The sequence below is a fragment of the Hypanus sabinus genome, chromosome 10 (genome assembly GCF_030144855.1).
Source record: "Hypanus sabinus isolate sHypSab1 chromosome 10, sHypSab1.hap1, whole genome shotgun sequence".
NCBI classification, from domain to species: domain Eukaryota; kingdom Metazoa; phylum Chordata; class Chondrichthyes; order Myliobatiformes; family Dasyatidae; genus Hypanus; species Hypanus sabinus.
Genome location: NC_082715.1, coordinates 131,798,569 through 131,819,361, shown reverse-complemented (window position 1 = coordinate 131,819,361; position 20,793 = coordinate 131,798,569). Strand labels below are relative to the sequence as shown.

Below are 20,793 nucleotides of genomic sequence, written 5' to 3'. Positions count from 1 at the left end.
TGTTGAGAACATGATTGAGAATCCGTTAGAAAAAGTTATTACATCTTGGATTACTGAGTTCAGGTGGATAATAATAACTCTTTAAGCAGTTCTTTAATTTGGACCTTATCTGGCATTAAACTGGAAGAATTGCAGAAGAAAATAAATGGAAATCACTTAAGATCATTTAACTGACACCAGTGCAAGGATCTCATAAAATGAAGATTGTAAATGTTGTCATGATTATATTTTTAACTGTTATATTTGCTTTCCTTAAACTCCCACCAGTTTCTCAAGGTAAAATAAAACTACTTAAAAGCCCCTGATGGACGTAGGGAGCTATTGTGACTATAAAGGACACAAGTTGAGTTATGAAGTCAAAGAATTGAATGGCTGAAGATGTAATTGACTTGGTGAGTTGGTGGGCTGATGGGACTGGCTAACTGACAGAACAGATATAACTCAAGCCTCTGGTTCAAGTGAATTATACAAAGTGCTCCTCACGTATAGGTCTTAATAGCACACACAATATGGAGCTGCAATAAAAAGGACAAACTGAAAGTGACTGCACCAATTTTATTGTCTGTAATTCCAGCCAAGGCTGTTGGAGTTCCTTAGTGCATATCATTTCCATTTATTTCAGTCAGGGTAGTTTTTATGAATGAAATCTTGATGCACCGGAGGACTTGCTTGCAATATTGTTGAGCATAGGTTTACGGGCTAATTTTCCCGTGTGAGGAGTTGGAAATGCTTTACCATTTATTACAAAGGCAGTGTATGTACTGGCTTTGCAGTGTTGTGGATGATAAAGGAACCTTTGGGGAGAGAAAGGTCAGGGATGGTCTGGACTGCAAATATCCTCCCATATACAATTAAATACCACAATGAAGATGAATACAATGTAGAGTGTTTCCACCAGCACTTAGTAAAGAATGCTGTTCATTGAAATAGTTTACAGATACGTTTTCATGGGAATGCTAAAATTGAAGATTAACATTAGAAATGTTGAAGAAAAACAACAAAGTTCATTTATTCAGTGGCTTTAACCTAGCAAAACACCCTGAGGTGCTTTGGTGCTAAACCGCACGAGGTGATATTGTTACAGATAACTAGTACAATTCTAACCATCAGTATACTGTACCTGGATCTGCAGATCAGATGTTAATGATTTCTGCATTTTGTAAATGAAAATATCAAAAACACAACATTTTCAATTGTTGTTCCCACTTCAAATTATGTTTGTCTTTTAACCTGTCCATTGCTGCGTCCCTCCATCATCGTCTATTTTTATTTTCCTCTGTCACTTAACTGTCTCGTTAGAAGTGATTGGCCCTTGCAGCATGGTATGCTGATCCTCCGCACTTCTTCCTGGTCCTGAGGGATTAGGCAATGCTCAGAGTTGAACAAATGTGTGTGTTTAAAATAAATCACATCAGGGCCAGGCAAATGGCAAATACCTCTGCAATATTACTTCCCAACCCTTCCTCTAGTATGCATATTAATTTCACCAGAGATTGACTCCATAATCTAGAGCTTTTATTTAATCAGTCAACAGAAAGCTACTAAGGAATATTTGCCACTGTTTTACTTTGGTAGGGTTTCTTTGTCCCATCAATTTGAGTCTTCATCCAAATGACCTTCGATTACAATAGCAGTCACTGTAGATTTCCTAGGCTGCAATGGATTGGGAATCACAGTCTACAAATAGGACACCAATATTACCAGGATTACCCTTGTCTACGTTGAGAAACGATTGCTAGCTGACATTAAGCTTTGATTTTCAAAGTGGAAAATGACAGGTGTAAAAGTCTACACATCTAGTGCTTTGTGAAAGCACAACTGCACTGAATTTTAGTACGGACAAAGAGTTTGTCGGGCCATATATTTAAGGTTAGAAGAAATAATAGACTTGCAACTTAACAGATCCATCAGCCCATCATTCCTTTCCAGTATATTTGAATAAGGCATCTAATTAGCCCATCTTTCTCCCAAAACACTGTTACTTTTTCTTGTGCAAGGGTACTCCCAATTTTCATTGAACAGTTTACTTCAAAGTTGTCTCCACACATATTCCAGCTGATAACTCACCTTATCTTTAAAAAAAAAACACGCTTCCAGTTCCTTTGCCAATTAACTGAAGTCTGTGCCCCCAGTTTATGATTGCACTGCTGATGACAGTAATTTCTCCTTGCCCACTCTCAAAGTTAACTGATTTTACCACCTGGTCTGCTCCCTGAAGATTGATCCCATTTCCTTCACTCATCGCCTAACATCTCTCGTCCCTGAGGCCATCCTAGTAAATCTTCTGTGCACCGTCTTTCAAGCAAGAATGGAAGGTTCACAGAATCACTGTCCATGGTACAGAACAGTCAAAGGTTGCAGAGGGAGAGAGTGAGTGCTCCTTTTATTCCCTTGTTTAGAGGGTTGTTCAAAACACCTACGCAGTCTCTCATGCAGTGCTACTTGGCCACCTGACCCAAGCCCTGCAATTAGCAAAGAAAATAATTTTTAATTGCCTTAACTCAAATCCATCAGCCATCAGTGCCAGTCTTTTTGACTAAGTTTCTTTCCTCGGGTATTTCCGTTCAGCTCTGAGAATACTGGGAGGAATACTTCCCTTATAGACGACACATTTGAAGGGGAAAAAGTACAGGGCTATGGTGAGTGCAACAAGATATCCCCAGCACAACACCAGAGAGCCATATGGCTGCTTTCTGTGCTACATGACTGTCAGTGCAAGAATTGAATTAAGGCTGTTCTCTTTACTGATTCCCAATCAGAGTTTTACTTTACAAGTCTAGTATGGAAGTTTTTGAATTAGGGTATTGCATAGAGAATTTTTGTGGAGTGACATAGAAATGGGTTGAGTTTCCATCCTTCCCTCTGACTGCCTTTCTCTGTGCCCCTCCCCTGCCACAGCCATCACAAGCCTAGCATCTGACTCCACTGCGTTCTGTTTCAGTCAGTTACATTAAGCCGGCAGATTCAATGTCTTCTGTGGTTTCATTGTATATGTAACATTATCTACAGATGCTGTCTTTCAGTTTCCACTTGCTAAATGTGATTTTTCTGACTATCCCTAACTAGTATTTCACTGTTTATCAAGGAGCTTTATTGTTGAATGCAATCCAATTGAACACTCAGCTCAAGTTACAAAGGAAAATATTGAAAACCCCTTCATCCTCCTTCCCTTTCTCCTATGGTCCTTTCTCCTCTATTATCAGATTCCTTCCTGTCCAGCCCTTTACTTCTACCCACCTGGCTTCACCTATCACCTTCTAGCTCTCCTCCATCCCCTCCTCGCCATTCCCCGCTTTTATTCTGAAAACTTCTCCCTTCCTGTTCCGTCCTGAAGAGGGGTCCCAGCTCCCACCCCTGGCTTTTATTCTGGAGACCCCCCACCCCACCTTCCTTTCAGTCCTGAAGAAGGGTCTCGGTCTGAAATGTCAACTGTTCATTCATTTCCCTAGATGCTGCCTGACCTGCTGCCTTCCTCTGGCATTTTGTGTGTGTTATATTGAAACACCTCACAGCAAGCTGAGCCTTATGCGCCTCTCCTATCCTTACCCGTTCATCATTCTGGTCCTTTTAACCTGTATATTCACCCAAACTGATCTTGACTGCATTAGCTGTTCACTTCAAATCCCTCAGCAGTTCACTAGGTGAAGAGATTGCCTGTATTGCTGACAGACTTAGTAATGACTATTAATATTTATATCCCTTAATGTTTAATTTTTTGCAAACATTAAAACACCTTGTAAAATGATCTAGTGCTTTCCTGACAAATAAACTCTTCTCGGGCTTCCAGCCGGGTACAGGTATTAATTATAGCTGACGTTTCGATGACAACCTCTGCCATCTTCTTCAGAGATCATCCTTGAAGAAGCTGACAAGAGTTTGCCATCAAAACCTCGGTTATAATCGATACTGTACCTGGCTGGAAGCCCGAGAAGAGTTTATTCTTAGGAACATCTTCTACACTTGTGCAGTCAAGCACCGGTCTAAAGACACCTTGCACAAATTTACAACTTTTCAACTTGAGAGCAGTTTCTTAGACCATTTCTGCGAACTTAATAGCGTCTTTTGTTCATTCGTTAAGTGCTGTGTTTGTGCCTCTCTACCTTTTTACAATACAGAAGCCAGAGCTGTACATTGAGAACTAAGTGGCCCACATTTAGACTACACAATAGGTCACAAGACTGCACAGTCATCCAGGAGATAATTGTTTTACAGCCTCATTTTATGCCCAGCAGTTTAGGGAGTTTTGGCATTTCCTGCTGTACGGAGAAATCAATGAATCTGGAAGAAAATAAAGATCACCAGCTGTCTGTCAAATCTGCATAGCAAACAGCATAACCAAAGTGGAAGAATTCCTTCCCTCTTTATCCTCACTAAGATCCTCAGTTTTTATTTAGAACTTAAATCTTATTTCTTATCTTTCTAATATACAGTATTAAAAGCATTGATTTATCATGCATTGCTTGTCATAACGTTACTTTCCATTCCTGTATCGTCATGGCAGATCTCCGCGATGCACACTCAGTAGGTCCACTACCCCTATGAGACTGGGATTCCCAGAACTGCACACCACGCTGTAACCGCTCTATACAGAATTATAAGACCAGAAGACGTAGAAGCACAATTAGGCAATTCAGCCTATCGAGACCTCCACCATTCATTCATGGCTGATTTATATTTCCTCTTCTCAACACCTTTTTCCTGCAGCCTTTGACACCCCATTACTAATCAAGAGCCTCCACTTTAATTATACCCAATAACTTGGTGTTTATAGCCACCTATAGCAATGAATTCCATAGATTCCTCAGGCTAAAGAAATTTCTCCTTATCTCTGTTCTAAAGGGCCATCCTTCAATTCTGAGGCTGTGCCCTCTGGTCGTAGACTCCGCTGCTCCCGGAAACATCCTCCCTCCTCATTCTGCTAAACTCCAGAAAGTACAGGTGCAAAAGCCATCAAATGGTTTTAAAAAATATATATATATATTAACCCTTTCATTCCGGGGGTCATTTTGAAGACATCCTCTAATGCCAAAATGTCATTTCTTAGATATGGGCTCTAAACTGCTCAAAATACTCCCAAGTAAGATCATAAGGCACAGGAGCAGAATTAGACCATTCGGCCCATCGAGTCTGCTCCATCATTTTATCATGGCTGATCCATTATCTCTCTCAACCCCATTCTCCTGCCTTCTCACATTAACCTTTCATGCTCTGACTCATCAAAAACTCAACCTCCACCTTAAATACACCCAATGACCTGACCTCCACAGTTCCTGTGGCAATGAATTCCATGGACTCACCACCCTCTGGCTAAAGAAATTCTTCCTCACCTATATTCTAAATGGACATCCCTCTAAGCTGAGGCTGTGTCCTCTGGCCCTAGACTCCCCCACCATAAGAAACATCCTCTCCGCATCAACTCTATCCAGGCCTTCCAGCATTCGATAGGTTTCAATGAGATCCCCCCTCATTCTTCTAAATTCCAGTGAGGACACAGACCCAGAGCCATCATTTTCTCCTTCTACGGTAACCCTTTCATTACCATAATCATTCTCCTGAACCTCCTCTGAATCCTCTCCAATGTCAGCACATCTTTTCTGAGATAGGGGCCCAAAACTGCTCCAAGTGAGGCCTCACCAGTGCCTTATGAAGCCTCAGCATTACATCCTTGCTCTTGTATTCTATTCCTCTCAAAACGAACGCTAACATTGCATTTGTCTTCCTCACCACCGACTCAACCTGAAGTTAAGCTTAAGGTAATCTTGTACGAGGACTCCCAAGTCCCTTTGCATCTCAGATTTTAATTTTCTACCCATTTAGACAATACTCTATGCTTTTATTCCTTCCATCAAATTGCCTGACCACACCCTTTCTGACACTGTATTCCATCTGCCACTTCTTTGCCCATTCTCCTAATCTAGATCCCCCCCCAGCTTCCACTATCTTCATGTTGTCTGCAAATTTAGCCACAAGCCCATCAGAGAATTCCCACAGATCTGTGAGGTGAGATTTTCCCATAAAGAAACTATGCTGTCTTTAGCCTATTTTATCATGTGTCTCAAGTACTCATCCTTAATACTGGACTCCAACGTCTTCCCAACCATTGAGATCAGGTTAACTGGTCTATAATTTCCTTTCTTCTGCCTCCCTCCCTTCTTGAAGAGCAGAGTGACTTTTACAATTTTCCAGTCCTCCAGAACAATGCCAGAAAGTGGCTCTTGAAAAATCATTACTAATACTTCCACAATCTCTTCAGCTACCCATTTCAGAACTCTGGGGTATAGTCAATCTGGTTCAGGTGACTTACCTATCTTCAGATCTTTCAACTACCAAAGCACCTTCTCCCTAGTAATAACAACTGCAGTTACTTCTTCCCCCGATGCTCTTGAACTTCCATCATACTGCTAGTGTCTTCCAAAGTAAAGACTGATGCAAAATACTTATTCAGTTCATCTACTATTTCCATGTTCTCCCATTACTACCTTCCCAGTGTCATTCTCCAGTGGCCCAATATCTACTTTCTCTTTTGCTTTTTATATATCTGAAAAAAACTTTCAGTATCCTTTTTGATAGTATTGGCTAGCATACCTTCATATTGCATCTTTTCACCCTTGTGCCTTCTGTTGATTTTTAAAATCTTCTCAGTTCTCTAACTTCCCACTAATTCTTGCTCTGTTATATGTCATCTGTTTTGCTTTTATGTTGTTTTTGACCTCCTTTGTCAGTCATGGTTGTGCCATCCGGCCTTTAGAATACTATTACTTCTTTGGGATGTATCGATCCTGCACCTTTCATATTGTTCCCAGAAGCTCCAACCATTGCTGTTCTACCATCATCCCTGCTAGTGTCCCCTTCCATTCAACTTTCATGCCCCTATAGTTCCCTTTACTCCACTGCAACACTGATACCTCTGACTTGAGCTTCTCCCTCTCAAATTGCTGGTGAATTCAATCATATTATAATCAATGTCCCCTAAGGTTTCCTTTACCTTAAGCTCCCTAATCAAATCCAGTTCATTACACAAAACCCAGTCCAGAATAGCCTTTCCCCTAGTGGGCTCAATCACAAGCTGCTCTAAAAAGTCATCTTATAGGCATTTTACAAATTCTCTCTGTTGGGATCCAACACTAACTTGATTTTCCCAATTACGTGCATATTGAAATTCCCCATGAGTATTGTAACATTGCCCTTTTGACATGGCATTTCTCTCTTCTGGTGTAATTTATTGCCCACATTCTGGCTATTGGTCGGGGTCCTGTATATAACTCTCATCAGGGTCTTTTCACTCTTGCAGTTTAACTTTGCCCACGAGGATTCTACATCGTCCGTTTCAATGTCACCCCTTTCTAAGGATTTGATTTCATTTTATTTTCCAACAGAACGACCCCTCCACAAATGTCCTTTTGATACAATGAGTATCCTTGGATGTTAAGTTCCCAACTATAATCTTCTTTCAGCCACAACTCAGTGATGCCCACATCATACCTTCCAATCTTTAACTTCGCTATAAGATCCATGTACCTTATTTTGCGTGCATTCAAATATAACACCTTTGGTCCTATATTCTTCAGTCGTTTTGATTTTGCAACCATGTTACACCACAACTCAACACATTGACTGCAATTTTACCCCATCATCTGCCTGTCCTTCCTCACAATGTCTCTACACACTGCATCTAGTTGTATACCAACTGCTCCATCCTCAGCCCTATCACTCAGGCTCCCTTCCCACTGCCAAATTAATTTAAACCCTCCCGAACAATCTAGCAAACCTGCCCACAAGGATATTTGTCCCCTTCAGGTTCAGGTGTAACTTGTCCCTTTTGTCCAAGTCTCACCTTCCCCAGAATGATCCAAAAATCTGAAGCCTTGCTCCCTGCACCAGTTTCTCAGTCACGCATTCATCTGCCAAATCATCCTGTTCTGACCAATACCTTATAAAGCCTCAGTATTACATCCTTGCTTTTATCTTCTGGTCCTCTTGAAATGAATGCTAACATTGCATTTGCCTTACTATTGACTCAACCTATAATTTAACCTTAAGGGTGCCCTGCAGCAGGACTCCCAAGTCCCTTTGCACCTTTGATTTCTGAATTTGCTCCCTGTTTAGAAAATACCATTGAGCAAGGGGAGCCCCTGGTCTACACCTTTATTCCATCTACCAAAGAACATGATCATACAATTCCCTGCGCTGTATTCTATATTCTATCTGAAACTTTGTCCATTCTTCTAATCTGTCCAAGTTCTTCAACAGACTTCTTGCATCCTCAACACTACCTTCCCCTCCACTTATCTTTGTATAATCTGAAAACTTGCCCACAAAGCCCTCAGTTCTATCATCCAAATCATTACCATACAATGTGAAAAGTAATGGACCCAACACTGACCCCTGAAGAACACTACTGGTCACTGGCAGCCAAGTAGAAAGGACACCCTTTATTCCCACTCCTTGCCTTCTGCCAGTCAGCCAATCTTCTGACCATGCTGGTATATTTCCTGCAATACCATGGACTCTGATCCTGTTTAGTAGCCTAATGCAGCACTTTGTCAAAGGACTTACAAAAATCCACTTAGAAAATATCCTTACGTAAACAAGAGAAAATCTGCCAATGCTGGGAATCCAAGCAACACACACAAAATGCTGCAGGAACTCAGCAGGTCATGCAGTATCTATGGAAAAGAGTAAGCCATCTACGTTTCAGGCCAAAATCCTTTATCAGGACTGGGGGAAAAAAGATGAGGTCAGAGTGAGAAAGTGGCGGGGAGGAAGGTAGTAGGTGATGGATGAAACCAGGAGAGGGGGGAGAGGGTGAAGTAGAGAGCTGGGAAGTCGATTGGTTAAAGAGGTAAATGGCTAGAGAAGGGGGAATCTGATAGGAGAGGACAGAAGGCCATGGAAAAAAGGGAAGTGAGAGGAGCACCAGAGGGAGCTGATGGACTAGTAATGAGATAAGGTGAGAGAGACAAATGGGAATAGGTAATGATGAATAGGGGAGGGGGCAATTACTTCAAGTCCAAGAAATTGATGTTCAAAATATCCTTGTTTACTGTCATTTTGAATACACTCATAAAACCCAGAAGGTTGGTTGTTTTCTTTGGGAGCTTTTTCAACGTAATTGCTTGTTGTTCTTTGCTTTTCCCCCAAGCTAAAATAACTTACCCCCTACTCAAACAGAATTGTCCATTCACTTCTGTTTATTTGCTTTCCTAAATTCTGATAGCTTCCTCCTTGTTGTCAAACATGTTCCTTTGTTTTGAGCCAAGCTTTTTAAGAACCCGCAGGTATATATTAAGGGAAAATGAGAGAGAGTAGGGCCCCTCAAAGGCCAAAGTGGAGCCATAGGCAAAGTCCTCAGTGAATATTACTCCTGTTTTTACTTTGGAAAAGGACATGAAGAGTTTGGACTTCCAAGAAATTTAATGGGTTGCCTTGGGGATATTCTGCATTATAGCGGAAGAGGTCCTGGTTGTTTTAAAATGTTTAAAGTTAGATAAATCTCCAGTGCCTGATCAGATGTATCCAAGAACAGTGGGCGAAGTAGAGAAGACATTCTGAGAGCCCTGGCTGAAATATATGTATCATTGTTAGTGACAGGTGAAATGCCAGAAGACTAAGGGTGACTAATGTGCCTTTATTTAAGAAGGGAGCTATATACCAGGAAATTTTAACATCTGTGGTAGTTAAGTTTTTGGGGGGGATTCTTGAGAGACAAGCATTTAGAAAGACAGGTTAATTTTAGATAGTCAACACGCTTTGTGTGTGGGAGATCATGTCTCGTGAATTTAATTTTTGGAAGAAGTAACTAAGAAGATCAAAGAGGGCAGAGTGATAGATGTAGTCTATGTGGACTTCAATTAAACCTTTAAGGGTCCACACATGGCAGGATGCTAATGGAAAGATTACTTTGTATCTAGGGAGAGCTAGTTAATTGGATGCTCAGTTGGCTTGATGGTAGGAAGCAGAGAGCGAAGATGAAAATATATCATTTGGACTGAAAGCCAATGATTAGTGGGCTCGGTGCTAGATCCTTTGCTAGCTGTGATCTGTATCAATGACTTGAACGACAACGATAGTAAGACATGGTTAGTAAGTTTGCAGATGATACTGAAATAGCTGGTGTTGTAGACAGTGAAATTAGTTATCTAGATTTACAGGGAGATGTTGATCAGCTAGATAAACAGGCCAAGATATGCCAGAGTTTAATTTTAAGTGTGAGCTGTGGCATTTTGGGAAGACAAATGAAGGTAGGATTTTCAGTGAATGTTAAGAAATGTAGAACAGAGGGTTCTAGGATTACAAGTACATGATTCCTTCAAAGTTCCGTACAGGTGGACAGGGTGATGAAGAAGGCTTTTGATATGCTGGCATTCATCAGTCAGTGCACTGAGTATAGAATTCGGAATTTTATATTGCAGCTGTACAAGACATCGCTGAGACTGTATTTGGATTATTGTGTCCCATTCCAGTCACCCTGCTAGAGGAAATATGCCATTAAGCTGGAAAGAGGCAAGGGAGATCACAAGAATGTTGCCAGGACACAAGGGGCTGAGTTATGTAAAGAGATTCAGCACGTTGGGACCTTTTTATTTCGATCATAGGAGAATGAGAGTTAATGTTATAGAGGTGCATAAAATCATGAGGATCATAGATAAGGGTGAACGCACACAGTCTGGGAGATCGAGAGCTACTTTTGTATTTTATTTAGTAATACAGCATGAAGTTGGCTCTTCCAGCCCTTCAAACCACGCTGCCTCAGCAACCCCCAAAAAACCCGGACAATGGGAGGGAGGAAACTGGAGCACTTGGGGAAAAACTCCACGCATTCCAAGGGAAGGATGATTAGCCCATCACCGGAATATTGAACTCCAAACTCTGGAATGTCCCGAGCTGCAATAGTGTGTCTTGCTGACCACTGCACCACTGTGGCACCCACTTGAGGGTGAGTGGTGAGAGGGTAAAGATTGCACAGGAACCCAAGGAGCAACTTCCTCCACACAGGGTGGTCAGTATACGGAATGATCTGCCAGAGAAAGTGTGAGGCAGATGCACTAATAAGTTAAGAGGGGCCTTGGACAGGTATGGGAACAAGAAAGCCTCATGATCACGCTTAGTATCACTGGCATTATGTCATGAAACTTCTTGTTTTGTGGCAGCAGTACAATGCAATGCATAATAAAAGCTGTAAATTACAGTAAGAATTGTATAAATATATACTTAAATAAGTAGTGCAAAAAAAGGTGAGAAAAAAGTAGTGAGGTAGTGTTTATGGGTTCAATATCCATTCAGAAATCTGATGGCAGAGGGGAGGAAGCTATTCCTGAATCACTGGGTGTGTGCCTTCATGTTCCTGTACCTCCTCCCTGAGGGTAGCAATGAGAAGAAGGCATGGCCTGAGTGATGGGGGTCATTAAGGATGGATGCCACCTTTTGAGGCATCACTCCTTGAAGATGCCCTGGATGCTGGGGATGCTAGTGCCCATGATGGGGTTAGACTGCTACAGCTGAGATTCACAGCTACAGGTTTTGAGGGATATGGGGCAAATGGGACGAGCTTAGATGGGAGTCTTGGTAGGCATGGAGCAGTTATGCCAAAGGGACTATTTCAGCTTCATGACTCTGGTCCTGTGGCTGTGCTCCAAAATGCCCTCCACATCTTTTCCTGCCCATTTCTGAATATGAATAAGTAACTAAAAATAAATATATCTGATGACTCGACAGCTTACCGACATGGCAATTCCTTGGCTAAACTCCCGCAAATTGATGTCAGCTTGATTTGTATACATTCAGAGGTTAACAGAGATGACTTTTTATCTTGGTAAGTGATAGCAAAAGGTGTCGGCCTCGACTCAGGGATGTCAATCTTGTCTCAGTCAAGACGCCCATGCAACATGTCTAACAGGCTCCACATTCAGGCAGATCCATATCGATTCATTTAACCTCTTGCTTTAGTCCCAGATGAAGTTGTTAACATTTAATTGCTCTCCAGGGTACTGGCATATTAACTAGAATTATAATAACTCTGATCTCTGCCTTCTTGTGATGCATTAATGTATATGATTTGTGACTTTTGTAAAATTAATTTTAAATAGAGAAGCACAGTTTCAAAAGTTTGAAAGTACTTACCAAACCAAATTTAATGTGGCCTTAAAGAGAATTTCTATTTACAGTATTTCATGTTTTCAGTACCTCAGAATAGCAACATCAATTCACGGCCAATTAAAATGCAACCAGAACCCATGACAGTAACAAAGACTAACCAAATTATTGATTTTGATGCTTTTATTTGGGGGATATATTTTGACCAGGCCACCTATATTGCTCAGCCTTTCTCGAACTTCCGGTAATGCCAAATTCCCTTCCTTCCCCATTCCCGTTTCCCACTCTCACCTTATCTCCTTAACTCTGGTGCTCCTCCCCCTTCCCTTTCTTCTACGGTCTTCTACCCTCTCCTATCAGATTCCCTCTTCTCCAGCCCTTTATCTCTTTCACCTATCAGCTTCCCAGCTCTTTACTTCACCCCTCCTCCACCTCCTCACCCAGTTTCACCTATTATCTGCCATCTTGCACTACTCCCTCACCTCCCCCACCTTCTTACTCTGACTCTGCATCTTCTTTACTCCACTCCTGATGGAAGGTCTCGGCCCGAAACGTCGACTGTTGACTCTTTTCCCTAGATGCTGCCTGGCCTGCTGAGTTCCTGCAGCATTTTGCTCAACCTTTGTTTTGGATGCTGCCATGTGCACCTGAGAGAATGCCCTTGGAACAGAGGGACCTAGAGTTCCAAGTTCATAGTTCCTTCCAAGTGGCAACAACAATCAGCGGGCTGGTTTAAAAAAAAGTGACAAACCATATGCTTGCCTGGGCATAGAATGAGAGAATTGGAATGCTATCTTGCATCTTTACAAACCACTGGTTAGCCAGCACACAGAATATTGTGCATATTTCTGGTTGGCACGCGATAGGAAGAATGTAATTGCACTGAAACAGTGCGGGACAGGTAGTGCAGATGGACAGAAGTTCAGATTGGACATGGTGGGCCATAGGCCCTCAGTGTAGTCGGACTCTACCTTTTGAAATGCTCTGTTGCTCCAGCACACCCCAGATGGCCAACACCAGCCTAAATACCTGACCTGGTCTCTGAAGCAACTGTTTACTCATTCTGAGAGACAAAAGTAATACCTCCTTACTTAATCCTTGCCATTACATTGCAAGATGTAAAGAATTAGCAGTTAATTCTTACCATCATATTTGTATTTAGCATCTTAATAAGCCAGTGTGTGACTGGCTGCTTGGCTGGAGACCTAACACCAAACTTCTTACAAATGTTAAGGGACATAGTTAAAACTAAACCAGATAGTGACGCACGTGAACAGATAATGGATATTTCCAGGTTGTGGAACCAGCAGCCAATTGTTTTGTTTTTCGAAATAGTGCATCTTCTTGGACCTGCTATCCTCTTAACAGTTTGAAACAAGCCAGTGTAAGTTAAGCCTACATGTCAGAATACTACTACAAGTTTTGTTTCTTAAAGACAAATTAAAGTATTCCAGAAGTTGCATGGGGTCACTTTTGTCATGTGGTGTGGCTACCGCTAGCACATATTGTTCACCCTCAAGTAGTCACCTTCCAAACTACTTTCCTTCAGTAAGTGAGCTATTACATTGCTGTTGGGAGAAGAGTTCCAACATGTAACCCCAACAACAATAAAGAAATGGTGAGGTGAGAGTTGACCATGGATATTGCATCCTAGCTGTCTAGAAATGCAAGCTTGGGCAGTACGATACGGAGGGCGAGCTGTTGCCCGTTTAGCAAGCTCCCCCTTCTCCTCGCATCTGGTGAACCCCAAGGAACGGCAGAGACCAATACAGTTTGGTACCAGCAGCACACACGAGTTGCCAGTCAGCATTGAACTCAGCGTAGCACTGCCTTAGGGCCTCCAGCTCCGGATTTTTCCCCCTCCGGGTTCACTCCCGAGGCCTTCCCCACGAGCGGGTACACCCACAAGGCAGCGGAGGTTTGAGATCAGAGTTTTCCTTCTCCTAGATGAGCTGCCAATCATGGCCGACGAGCCCCATCTGCCCGAAGCGACTGGTTTTAAGGCACCTTTGCCCCTTCTCCTGTCAGTAGAAACGGTTCCGCCGGGCTTAATAGCTAAGCCACGCGTGAAGGCCAGAAGTGGGACTTTGTTGTCAGAGGCTATTTGAGGCACATGCTATTGGGAGTATTTAATAGGTAATGGGAGCTTGTCCCTATTACCACCCCCAGCCGTAGCAACTTTAAGGAACCAATAAGGAACTAGTGATATGATGCTGGCACGTAGCCAAGTGGCCAAGTGGTTAAGGTGTTCATCTAGAGATCTGAAGGTCGCTAGTTCGAGCCTTGGCTGAGGCTGCGTGTGTGTCCTTGACCAAGGCACTTAACCACACATCGCTCTGCAATGTCAAGATGTAAGGGTTCTAATGCCCTTCCCTTGGACAACATCGGTGTTGTGGAGAGGGGAGACTTGCAGCTTGGGCAACTGCCGGTCTTCCATTAACAAAAAACCTTGCCCAGGCTTGCGCCCTGGAAACTCCAAGGTCTATCGAGACTAACGGAGGCCTACTACACTACAGTGATATGATATCTAAGTCAAGCTAGTATGTAGCCCAAAAAGAAGCCTAATAGACAATAGGTGCAGAAATAGACCATTTGGCCCTTCGAGCCTGCACCACCATTTTGAGATCATGGCTGATCATCTACTATCAATACCCGATTCCTGCCTTGTCCCCATATCCCTTTATTCCCCTATCCATAAGATACTTATCTAGCTCCTTCTTGAAAGCATCCAGAGAATTGGCCTCCACTACCTTCTGAGGCAGTGCATTCCAGATCCCCACAACTCTCTGGGAGAAGAAGTTTTTCCTTAACTCTGTCCTAAATAATCTACCCCTTATTCTCAGACCATGCCCTCTGGTACTGGACTCTCCCACATCTGGAACATATTTCCTGCCTCTATCTTGTCCAATCCCTTAATAATCTTATATGTTTCAATCAGATCCCCTCTCAATCTCCTTAATTCCAGCGTGTACAAGCCCAGTCTCTCTAACCTCTCTGTGTAAGACAGTCCAGACATACCAGGAATTAACCTCGTGAATCTACACTGCACTTCCTCTACAGCCAGGATGTCCTTCCTTAACCCTGGAGACCAAAACTGTACACAATACTCCAGGTGTGGTCTCACCAGGGCTCTGTACAAATGCAAGAGGATTTCCTTGCTCTTGTACTCAATTCCCTTTGTAATAAAGGCCAACATTCCATTAGCCTACTTCACTGCCTGCTGCACTTGCTCATTCACCTTCAGTGACTGATGAACAAGGACTCCTAGATCTCTTTGTATTTCTCCCTTACCTAACTCTACACCGTTCAGATAATAATCTGCCTTCCTGGTCTTACTCCCAAAGTGGATAACCTCACACTTATTCACATTAAACGTCATCTGCCAAGTATCTGCCCACTCACCCAGCTTATCCAAGTCACCCTGAATTCTCCTAACATCCTCATCACATGTCCCACTGCCACCCAGCTTAGTATCATCAGCAAATTTGCTGATGTTATTCTCAATGCCTTCATCTAAATCGTTGACGTAAATTGTAAACAGCTGTGGTCCCAATACCAAGCCCTGTGGCACCCCACTAGTCACCACCTGCCATTCCGAGAGACACCCATTCAACGCTACCCTTTGCTTTCTATCTGCCAACCAGTTTTCTATCCATGTCAATGTCTTCCCCCCCAATGCCATGAGCTCTGATCTTACCCACCAATCTCCTATGTGGGACCTTATCAAATGCCTTCTGAAAATCGAGGTACACTTCATCCACTGATCTCCCCCCCCCCCCCCCGTCTAACTTCCTGGTTACATCCTCGAAAAACCCCAACAGATTAGTCAAGCATGATTTACCCTTGGTAAATGGTGTCAGTCTTCCCCATGATGGTATTTATTGGCTAGTCACCAGTAGATGGTGACTCTCAAGGTATTGGTAATGCTGAATATTAGGAGGAAGTGATGAGACTACGATCAGCTGACATAAGAAATTATAATTGCCCACATTCTCATGGCTCATCTCTCTCTACCCTCACTCACTCCTCACAGATTTAGACATTATTGACCAATGGTTTTTAGCTCATTGCAGGTGGTCATATTTAATACTCCAGATGCCTTTTAAAGTGCAGCTGTTTGGGTGTGAGTTTCCTGCTGACTCTCACTGGGGATTTTGGCAAAATAATTCCTCCTGTGAGGCATGAAACAGCAGTCAAATAACTTCTGATAACTAGCAGCTAAGTAACTAGCTGATGTTTATAGCGAAGTTTATAGTTTATGGCCTAGATTTGGAGAGAGTAATGTGCAGCCCAGATTTATTCATTAGAAGTGTTACTCGCAGAGAGGCATATTATTGTAAATAGAACCTTCCAATCCACCCCAGCACACCCTGCCCCTTCCCTCCCTCATTTCCTCACTTGTAGAAACATAACTGGGAGGAAATACTGAGCCAATTGGAGATCATTTCCACCAGTTGGTGAGAAGACGATTAGGTAAGAACTGGATGAGAATTGTCATACTGACAATTAGATGAGAACTTGCTTTCAATGACAGGGTCAAACACAACCATTAATTGAGGATAATTTTCCTACAAAGGACAGCAATGCAGAAACGTATGTAGAAAGTTCTTGAGGGAACAAAAGTCAGAGAACCAGTAACCAAGAGCAAAATGATTGAATCCTCCAGTGAATCTGGCTAATCACATTTAAAGCATTAGTTAAGCAGTTGTGTCTATAGTAGAGTGAACCTCAAACAACAGAAGTGTACAGTTATGCATTAATGTATCTACTAATGCACTGACCAAGGTTTTGTGGCGGGCAGTACCTGCCAGTTCCATTTACTCATTTTACCTGTTTCATGTACAGACTTTGTGAAATTTGCACTGAAAATTACAATACTTATAAATCCATGGCAGCACATCTATCACTCCTATAAAGCAGGGGTTCCCAACCTGGGGTCCATGTCATTTAAAAAAAAGTCAGGAACTCCTGCCAGAAAGGACCTATGTCGGGGAATTTCCCAGCCAAGCAACTGCATCAAATGATAAACTAGATGTATAAGCACCACATTTTAGCAGCTGCCAGCATAGATTAGGGACAGCCAACTTCACAGAATTAAAATTTGTCATTTTAATTGTTAAAATTTTCTGTCAATTCTCATCTCTTGGATGACATTCTGGGAGTCATGGAATTCAGAGAGAAGATTTAACACACTGGAGCTTGTATATCAGCACCACTTCACTCACTGATAGGTCATATAAAACCTACTTAAAGTTTTATTGGGGAGAAATAATGATCCTGATCTCAAGCCTCAAATGAAGGAAGAGGTTAGTACAAACAATGAAGATACTAAGATTAATGGAACAAGATATCCTAATGGGCTTAACAGTTGAAGAGAGAAGGATCTATGACAGAGATGGATACTTCAATGCTTACAATTTTAATAATTATATTGTGCTACCTTGAACTATAAGAATTCTTTATCAGCTCCAAAGCATTGAAGGCAAATGAAGAATAAGGTGGATTTCTGTATCAATTATGATATCACTCCAGTGTTTGTACAAAGGAATCTAATTCCTGGCATAGTATAGAATTGTTGTTTATACTATGGTACAGCGTCTTCTTTAGGAAGAAGATTGTGTTATAACTTTATATCTCTTTATAAAGCTCCCAAATGTTATTTCCTACCCGTTTTACATATAGTCCTTTTTTAGGTACTGTCTTAACGAAAGTTCTGCTAAGAATAGACAAGGCAGTTCCCATTTTGAGACTTAGTCATAAGTCTGCATTTAATCAGTTGGCAGGAGTTTTCTAAACACTGAAATTCTCATTTACAGTCCACACTGAAACAAAAGACCTATTTTATGTGAAAAATATTTCTTATCCATCATACATCTTAAATAATACCAGATGCTCACAATGAATTACGCCAGTAATCTGATCAAGGGTGTTCCGATGACAAATATAAAGCACTCAAGCTTTGCTCATGTAGTTTATGATGTCATACAAAGTCTTTGGTTGCATGACTGATTTGTAACATATTGGGAGGCACCCTATCTCCTCCAAAACAAAGTCAAAGTTGACATAATTGTCATATTCATATACATGTGTGCACAGCTGCAGCATCACAGGTGCATGGTATCATAAGCAATATTTACAAGAAAAACAAATTAATCATAACTTATACACATTTTTACAAGAACTTGCAATGAGGACAAATAAAGACAAAGTCCGTTTTACAAGGTGGTCATAGTATTGCTAAACTAACAACCAGAGTTTTGCCGTTTGGTTCAAGAACCAAATGGTTGAAGGGAAGTAGCAGTTCTTGAACCTGGTGGCATGGGAGTTCAGATTTCTGTACGCTCTGCTTGGTGGTAGCTATGAAAAGATGGCATGGCCTGAATGATGGGGATCTTTGATGATAGATGTTGCCTGCTTGAGGTAGCACCTTCTGGTAAGTGCTACCAACAGTGGGTAGGGATGTGCCCATAATTGGTGGCATCCATCACTCTCCGCAGCTTCTTCCATTCCTGCACATTCAAATAGTCATACCAGACCATGGAGCAACCAGTTCAACAGTGCATCTGCAGAAGCTTATTAATTGGTTTCCTATGAAAGTAAAGATGCCTTCCATCTCTGTGCTGGACCCCGGACAAGTTAATGCCCAGGAATTTGAAGAAGTTGCCGACTCCACTGCCAATTCCCCGATGCAGACTGATGAACATTATTCTCCATCCCCTTCATGAAGTCAACAATCAGCTCTTTAGTTTCGCTGACGTTAACCTTTTCTTCAACTGACTAAGTCATAGATGGCAACGGGTCAGCTCTGGTAAACTGACTCATGACCAACAGCGGTGGTGTCATCAGCAGATTTGAAGGTGGCATTGGAGCTGTGCTTATCCATACAATCAAGTGAGTATAAAGAGCAGAGCTGGAGGCGAAGCACCCAGCCTTAAGATGGTCAACAAGGAGATGATCAGCAATCCTCACTGATTGAAATTTGCCTATGAGAAAGTCAAATAGAACGAGACCCAGAAGGCCAGGTTGTGAAGTTTGATGATGAGTTTAGATGGGCTGATTTTGTTGAAGGCCAGGGTGTAGTTGATGAAAAGCAGCCTGACGTAAAACTTCCCATTGTGCTAGTGGTCCAGAGCAGAGAAATCTATCCTGTTGTTGGCCTGTTGTGGCAATGGGCAAAGTGGAATGGATCTAAGTTACTTCTGAGGCAGGAGTTAATTTGCTTCATAATCAATCTCTCAAAGCATTTCTTCACAGTTGAACTAAGTGCCACCAGCCGGTAGTCATTAAAGCTGGTCACCATGCTCTTCTTGGACACTGATATGATACATGCCATTTTGAAGCAGATGGAAGCCTCAGACCACAGAATCGAGAGAAAGAATATTTCCATAAATAACTCCAGTCAGTTGGTCTCCATAGATCATTAGTACTTGGCCAGGTATGCTACCTGGACTGGGTGCCTTTTGTCAATTCGCTCTCTTTAAGGATGCCGAGACTAAAATTACAGGATCATCTGCAGTTGTGGGGGCTCATCACATGTCATAATTCAACCGATCAAAATCTGCATAAACTGCACTGGGATCAGAGACTGATGAGGGCATTCCTGAGTGTTTCCGGTAGCAGGTAACTATTCTGGCAGTCAGACACAATTCAGATTTATTGTAACTTGTTCATAATCGAAGTTCCATATAGGGTGCAAAGCGGCAGTTACTTCTACATTAATGCAAATGAAAAATACTGCACCTGCTAAAAATCTCAAAATAAAAATTTAATTTGTTGAAAATGCTTGAAGGTAGCTTTGACCAGAAATGTTAAAACTGTGTGCTTCTCAAGAATAGCTGCTGCTGTAAATACGCAAGTACCCTCACCAACCACCAGCAGTGTGTGGAGCAAGCCCCACAGACAGCAATGACCTACCACCTCCTCTTACTTCAAATTTCAGAAGCCCATTAACCCAACAACCTTCTGTACGTGTCTTTGAGATGTGGGAGGAAACCAGAAATTCCAGGGTAAACACATGCAATTATAAGGAAAACTTGCAAATTCTGAACCGACAGTATCAGGTCAGGATCAAATCAGGGTCACTGGAACAGCAAGAGAGCAATTCTATCAGCTATGCCATTATTGCTCTTCATATGACACACTCTTGTAAGACTAGATTATATTTGGAAGTCTATGGAATGGTGCTTGAGCCTTGCTCTTGTGATCTAAAGCTTGCAGAGGTAATTCTGGTTTTATATATTAAACACTGAAGGATGCTTGACTAGCCATAAGATAATCCAAATGATTCTTTATATGAATAATCACATGGCTGATGATCATCTCTGGTTGGAAATTGCATAATGATTAGTGAAGAATAAAAACAGAATTCTGGAAATACTCAGTAGATCAGGCAGTAGCTGTGTAGGGGGAATCAGTCAATCTTTTACTTGGATGATCCTGGAATTGCAAAAGTTTCAAAGAGAGTGGAGAGCCCTGATCCATTTCACACCTGAAGTCAATAAATAGATATTGGAAAAAGTCCTCTAAAGTTACTGCTACAACTTGATGTGATCACATTCACCTCAGGGTATTTTTTTTAATGAAATAAGTCTACCACAACAATTTGTTTGCCACAAGATGAGCCTCAGCTGTTTGTGGCACATTTCGTCAATGAGCCTGCAGATATGCTCTACCCAGGTTCATACTCCCGAGCAGATTTGT

General features: G+C 42.0%; 1 protein-coding gene across 7 annotated transcripts in view; it reads left to right on the top strand.

Annotated features, from left to right (window-relative positions):
- Positions 1-20,793, top strand: part of sobpa (sine oculis binding protein homolog (Drosophila) a) — a 310,007-nt gene that overhangs the window by 284,307 nt on the left and 4,907 nt on the right. The window lies entirely within an intron of this gene.